Source organism: Nomascus leucogenys, chromosome 11 (genome assembly GCF_006542625.1).
Source record: "Nomascus leucogenys isolate Asia chromosome 11, Asia_NLE_v1, whole genome shotgun sequence".
In the NCBI taxonomy this organism is placed as follows: domain Eukaryota; kingdom Metazoa; phylum Chordata; class Mammalia; order Primates; family Hylobatidae; genus Nomascus; species Nomascus leucogenys.
This window is the reverse complement of record NC_044391.1, coordinates 56,141,949-56,149,187: the sequence shown is the minus strand read 5'-3', so window position 1 is coordinate 56,149,187 and position 7,239 is coordinate 56,141,949. Positions and strand designations below refer to the sequence as shown.

General features: G+C 38.5%; 1 pseudogene; it reads right to left on the bottom strand.

The window, feature by feature from the left end:
• Positions 1-1,042: 1,042 nt before the first annotated feature.
• LOC100603219 lies at positions 1,043-1,893 on the bottom strand (annotated as a pseudogene).
• Between the last annotated feature and the right edge of the window lie 5,346 nt (positions 1,894-7,239).

Below are 7,239 nucleotides of genomic sequence, written 5' to 3'. Positions count from 1 at the left end.
TCTTTTGCTTTCTCTCAAGATCCCTGTGTCCATCCTTTATCCCATCTTTCCAGACAAAGCTATGGTCATTGGTTCAGTTTTTGGTTTTTATTCTGACATGACTTACTGAATCTTTGTTTCTGAGGCTTGGCTTCACTCATTTCTGACTCTCCTCTAGGGTGGTGATTGTAGATACTTCATTTTTTTTTGAGGTTTCAATATTTTATTCAAGTTTTTTTAAGTGACGTTAATTACAGCATTTGAAGAGGAGGATCTAATTCCACACAAAATGGAAGACTCTAAAATGTACCCATTAAACTGCTAAAAAACAAATTGAGTGGTGAGAATACAACAGAAGTCCAATTTAGATTCTGAGTGTTGTTACCATGTGATTACAATCACACAGACTCTTCTAAGCTTATAGCTGGAGCTCCTGGAAGCTATTTCATACTTTGGTGCAAGGACAAAAAAACACAACACGAGAAGGAATAAGTCCTGAATTATTGGCTTCATCACATTCACCCTCTCCACCCCAAAATGGCACAAAAGAAACAGTGACCACACCCCACAGACCTTTTGGTGTAAAAGAGGTGATGATGAACTGGGGTGGGAACAGGTCATGTAGATCTGTCTAAAAAAGTCCCATTCAGGTGAGTTTATACACACCATCAAGCAGTGAGCCTCTCATCAATCAGGGTTAGGAAACCAAAGTTTGATTATCAGGAAATCGCAATTTCATTCATTTACTCAATATGAATTTATAAAGTGCCTACATATTATCAGCTTCCCCTTGCAGCCATTTCTAGATAAAAAAGAAAACTGGCCTCTCACAGGGCCCACCAAGTTTCCCCCAAGTCTACCACTGAAAGGACCTTTTCTGGAAATGGGTTTCTTCCGTACCTCTGAAAGCGTAACATCTTAAAGCTGAATCATCTTTAACCTGGAGGTCTAACATATTTAGCAATACTTGCATCCCAGACATACAACATTAAAAGATACACCAAATTCTGAAGGTAGCTATGCCGCAAAATAGTTTAAAATTAAACAATTGTACAGTATTCATTTATGCTTGAAATTCCAGTCCTAGACCAAGTGTGGGGCCACCAGCATTGACCTTCTTGACATCCAGAAGAGCTGACAGTGTCAGTTTGATACCTGGCTTTAGGGTCTGAGTGTATCCTAAACCTATCAGGCTGGAGTTGTTCACTTTAGCCAAGAAGCAGGTGTCAGGGTCAATCTGATACTTGGCTGCTATTCTGAAGCATGTTACTGTTTCCTGCTGTCCAGACGAGACTGACAGCGGCCTCCAACTTCTTGTTCACCTTGTGGTAAATGGAGCCACCAAACTCTGTTCTGTCAGACATTAGTGTGAAGCTGGAATTCATCAGTCTTGTAGCCAAGTGCAAAGTTGCTCTGAGTGACTCGGGACTTTGCAGTCTCAAAATTCATGTGGTAGTTGGCCAGCCAGCCGTCGTAACCCAGCACCAGAGTACCCTGGATGGAAGGCCCAGCAATGTTGAAATCCATGTTGCAGCCCAGATTAATGTGTTCCCACTTGTACCCTGTCTTGATTTTAGCTTTTTTTTTTCCCCCAGTGTTAGGTGAGAAGGGTGAATCGAAGGTCAGCTTCAGTCCACGTGCAAGCTGATCTTCCACGGTAATCTCGGTGCCTAGTGTATTGTCGGTGTTCCATTTCTCTGTAAACGTCAGGCCATACTCAGTCCATCTGTACTTGGTTTCCAGATTGCCCGTCACTTTGGTGGTCTCAGTGTTGGCAGAGTCTGAGCTTGTAAATTCCAATCCATTCTCAGATTTTGTTTTCAAATCAAGCTTTATTAAGCCAAATCCATAACCCTTGGTGAAGACATCCCTGGCAGATTTGCCAAGATCAGCATACGTAAGTGGCACAGCCATCTTCTGCTCAGAGGCGGTGGCTGCAGGCTCGGCAGCGGCTACCGATTGTAGATACTTCTATTATTCAGAGTGGAACATCTAAGGATACATTTCCTTTTTCTAATCTGTATCAGAATAGATATATATATATATATGTATATGTATATTCATTCATGGTATAATCTCAAAGCATTAGTAATATACCAAACTACCTCATCCCTACCATGGATGGGCATGGAGGGGAAAAGCAGTAAGTTAATGAAAAAAGAAGACAGAAAACCTCTTAAATGATTACATTATCAAACTAATAATGCTGCATAGGCCACCTATTATGATGGTTATTTCCATATAGATTCAATAATGCTATACAGAATAACTGATATTGATGTTTTTCAATTAGTTTTCTGACTTGAATTTGTGTTTTGTTTTTTATGTATTCCCATTCTTTTAAATCTTTCTGTTACTGTGAAATGTGTCTCACATAAAGAAAAGTGTAATGAATATAAATTTATAGCTCAGTGTATCTGTGGTGTTCAAACTGATTATTAAATGGGAGAGTACCAGCACACCTCACTGATTTTTTTTTGTTTTTTTGTACATTCATATTCATATTAATAGCAGCTTTATTCATAATTGCCAAAACTTGGATGCAACCAAGATGTTCTTCAGTAAGTAGATAAATAAACTGTGATGCATCTAAACAATGGAACACTATTCAGTGCTAAAAAAAGAAATAATCTATCAAGCCCTGATAAGATGTGGAGGAACCTTTTAAAATGGGGTACATGTTCAGGTTTGTTATATAGGTAAATTACATATCATGAGGGTTTGGTGTGCAGATTATTTCATCACCCAGGTAATAAGCATGATACTCAATGGGTAGTTTTTCAGTCCTCACCCTCTTCCCACCCTCCACCCTCAAGTAGGCCCCAGTGTCTATTTTTCTCTTTTTTGTGCCCATGTGTACTCAATGTTCAGCTCCCACTTATAAGTGAGAACATGTGGTATTTGGTTTTTTGTCCCTGTATTAGTTTGCTTAGGATAATGCCCTCCAGCTCCATCCATGGTCTGGCAAAGGACATGATCTCATTCTTTTTATGGCTGCATATTATTCCCTCCTATATATGTACCACATTTTCTTTATGCACTCTACCATTGATGGGAATTTAGGTTAATTCCATGTCTTTGCTATTGTGAATAGTGCTGTGATGAATGTACATGTGCATGTGTCTTTGTGGAAGAACAATTTATATTCCTTTGGGTATATAACCAATAATAGGATTGCTGGGTCAAATGGTAATTCTGTTTTAAGTTCTTTGAGGAATCACCACATTGTTTTCCACAGTAGTTGAACTAATTTACACTGTCAGCAGCACTGTGTAAGTGTTCCCTTTTCTCTGCAACCTCACCAGTATCTGTTATATTTAGACTTTTTAATATTAGCCATTCTTGCTGGTGTGAGATGGTATCTCATGGTGGTTTTGATTTGCATTTCTCTAATGATTAGTGATGCTGAGCATGTTTTCATATGCTTGTTTATCACATGTATGTCTGCTTTTAAAAAGCGTCTGTTTATGTCCTTCCTTTGCCCACTTCTAAATGAGTTTATTTGTTTTTTGCTTGTAAGTTTAAGTTCCTTATAAGTTCTGGATATTGAACCTTTGTCGGATGCTTAGTTTGAACATATTTTCTACCATTCTGTAGGTTGCTTGTTTACTCAGTTGATAGCTTCTTTTGATGTGCAGAAGCTCTGAGATTTAATTAGATCCAATTTGTCAGTTTTTGTTTTTGTTGCAATTGCTTTTGGTGTCTACGTCATGAAATCTTTGTCAGGGCTGATGTCCAGAATGGTATTTCCCAGGTTATCTTCCAAGATTTTTATAGTTTTAGGTTGTACATTTAAGTCTTTAATTGATCTTGAGTTGATTTTTGTATGTGATGTAAACTAGGGGTCCAGTTTCAATCTTCGGCATATGGCTAGCCATTTATTCCTGCACAATTTATTGAATGAGGAGTCCTTTATCCATTGCTTGTTTTTGTCAGCTTTGCCAAAGATCAGATGGTTATAGGTGTGCGACCTTATTTCTCGGTTCTTTATTCTGTTTCATTGGCCTATATGTCTGTTTTTGTACCAGTACTGTGCTGTTTTGGTTACTGTAGCCCTGTATTATCGCTTGAAGTCTGGTAGCATGATGCCTCCTGCTTTGTTCTGTTTGGTTAGGATTGCTTTGGCTATTTGGACTCTTTTTTTTGGCTCCATATGATTTTAAAGTAGTATTTTCTAGTTCTGTGAAGAATGACATTGGCAATTTGATAGGAATAGTATTGAATCTGTAAATTGCTTTGGGCAGTATGGCCATTTTAATGATATTGGTTCTTCCTATCTGTAAGCATGAAATGTTTTTCTATTTGTGTCATCTCTGATTTCGCTGAACAGTGTTTTGTAATTCTAATTGTAGAGATCTTTAATCTCCTTGGTTAGCTGTATTCTTAGGTATTGTATTCTTTTTCTGGCAATTGTGAATGGGATTGCATTTCTGATTTGGCTGTTGGCTTGGATGTTGTTGATGTATAGGAATGCTACTGATTTTTATACATTGATTTTGTATCCTGAAACTGTGCTGAAGTTGTTTATCAGATCAAGGAGCTTTTGGGCAGAGACTATGGGGTTTTCCAGATAAAGAATCATGTAATCTGCAAACAGGTATAGTTTGACTTTCTATCTTCCTATTTGGATGCTTTTTCTTTCTTTCTTTTGCCTGATTGTTCTTGCCAGGACTTCCAATACTATATTTAATGTGAGTGGTGAGAGAGGACATCCTTCTCTTGTGCCGGTTTTCAAGGGAAAGGCTTCCAGCTTTTACCCATTCGGTATGATGTTGGTTGTGGCTTTGTCAGAAGTGGCTCTTATGTTTTGAAGTATTTTCCTTCAATGTCTAGTTCATTGAGGGTTTTTAACATGAAGGGATGTTGAATTTCATCAAAAGCCTTTTTTTGCATCTATTGAGATAATCTTGTTTTTATTTTATTATTTATTTATTCTAATTTTAATTTTAATTAATTAATTTAGTTTTTAAATTATACTTTAAGTTCTGGGATACAAGTGCAGAATGCGCAGGTTTGTTACATAGGTATACACGTGCCATGGTGGTTTGCTGCACCCATCAAACCGTCACCTACATTAGGTATTTCTCCTAAGGCTATCCCTCCCCTAGCACCCCCGCCCCTGACAGGCCCCGGTGTGTGATATTCCCCTCCCTGTGCCTGTGTTCTCATTGTTCAACTCCCACTTATGAGTGAGAACATGCAGTGTTTGGTTTTCTGTTCTTGTGTTAATTTGCTGAAAATGATGGTGTCCAGCCTCATCCATGTCCCCACAAAGAACTTGAACTCATCCTTTTTTATGGCTACATAGTATTCCATGGTGTATATGTGCCACATTTTCTTTATCCAGTCTATCATTGATGGGGATTTGGGTTGGTTCCAAGTCTTTGCTATTGTGAATAGTGCTGCAATAAACATATGTTGTGCATGTGTCTTTATAGTAGAATGATTTATAATCCTTTGGGTATATACCCAGTAATGGGATTGCTGGGTCAAATGGTATTTCTGGTTTTAGATCCTTGAGGAATTGCCACACTGTATTCCACAATGGTTGAACTAATTTACACTCCCACCAACAGTGTAAAAGTGTTCCTATTTCTCCACAGTCTCTCCAGCATCTGTTGTTTCCTGTCTTTTTAATAATCGCCATTCTAACTAGTGTGAGATGCTATCTCATTGTGGTTTTGATTTCCATTTCTCTAATGACCAGTGATGATGAGCTTTTTTCATGTTTGCTGGCCACATAAATGTCTTCTTTTGAAAAGTGTCTGTTTATATCCTTTGCCCACTTTTTGATGGGGCTGTTTTTTTCTTGTAAATTTGTTTAAGTTCTTTGTAGATCTTGGATATCAGCCCTTTGTCAGATGGATAGATTGCAAAAATTTTCTCCCATTTTGTATGTTACCTGTTCACTATGATGATAGTTTCTTTTGCTGTGCAGAAGCTCTTTAGTTTCATTAGATCCCATTTGTCAATTTTGGCTTTTGTTGCCATTGCTTTTGGTGTTTTAGTCATGAAGACTTTGCCCATGCCTGTGTCCTGAATGGTGTTGCCAAGATTTTCTTCTAGGGTTTTTATGGTTTGGGGCTTTACATTTAAGTCTTTAATCCATCTTGAGTTAATTTTTGTGTAAGGTGTAAGGAAGGGGTCCAGTTTCAATTTTCTGCATATGGCTAGCCAGTTTTCTCAACACCATTTATTAAATAGGGAATCCTTTCCTGATTGCTTGTTTGTTTGTTTGTTTATTTGTTTTTTTGAGATGGAGTCTCACTCTGTCCCCCAGGCTGGAGTGCAGTGGTGCGATCTCGGCTCACTGCAAGTTCCACCTCCCGGGTTCATGCCATTCTCTTGCCTCAACCTCCCGAGTAGCTGGGACTACAGGTGCATGCCACCATGCCCGGCTAATTTTTTGTATTTTTAGTAGAGATGGGGTTTCACCACGTTAGCCAGGATGGTCTCAATCTCCTGACCTCGTGATCTGCCCACCTCGGCCTCCCAAAGTGCTGGGATTACAGGCGTGAACCACTGTGCTTGGCCCACCACTGCTTGTTTTTGACAGGTTTGTCAAAGATCGGATGGTTGTAGATGTGTGGTGTTATTTCTGAGGCCTCTGTTCTGTTCCATTGGTCTATATGTCTGTTTTGGTACCAGTACCATGCTGTTTTGGTTTCTGTAGGCTTGATAGTTTCTTTTGATAGTATAGTTTGAAGTCAGGTAGCTGATGCCTCCAGCTTTGTTCTTTTTGCATAAGGTTGTCTTGGCTATGTGGGCTCTTTCTTGGTTCCATATGAAATTTAAAATAGTTTTTTTCTAATTCTGTGAAGAAAGTCAATGGTAGCTTGATGAGGATAGCATTGAATCTATAAATTACTTTGAAAAGTGTGGCCATTTTCATCATATTGATTCTTCCTATCCATGAGGATGGAATGTTTTTCCTTTTGTTTGTGTTCTCTCTTATTTCCTTGAGCAGTGGTTTGTAGTTCTCCTTGAAGAGGTCCTTCACATTCCTTGTAAGTTGTTTTCCTGGGTATTTTATTCTCTTTGTAGCAATTGTGAATGGGAGTTCACTATGATTTGGCTCTCTGTTTGTCTATTATTGGTGTATATAAATGCTTTTGATTTTTGCATATTGATTTTATATCCTGAGACTTTGCTGTAGTTTCTTATCAGCTTAAGGAGATTTTGGGCTGAGACAATGGGGTTTTCTAAATATACAGTCATGTCATCTGCAAACAGAGACAGTTTGACTTCATCTCTTCCTAT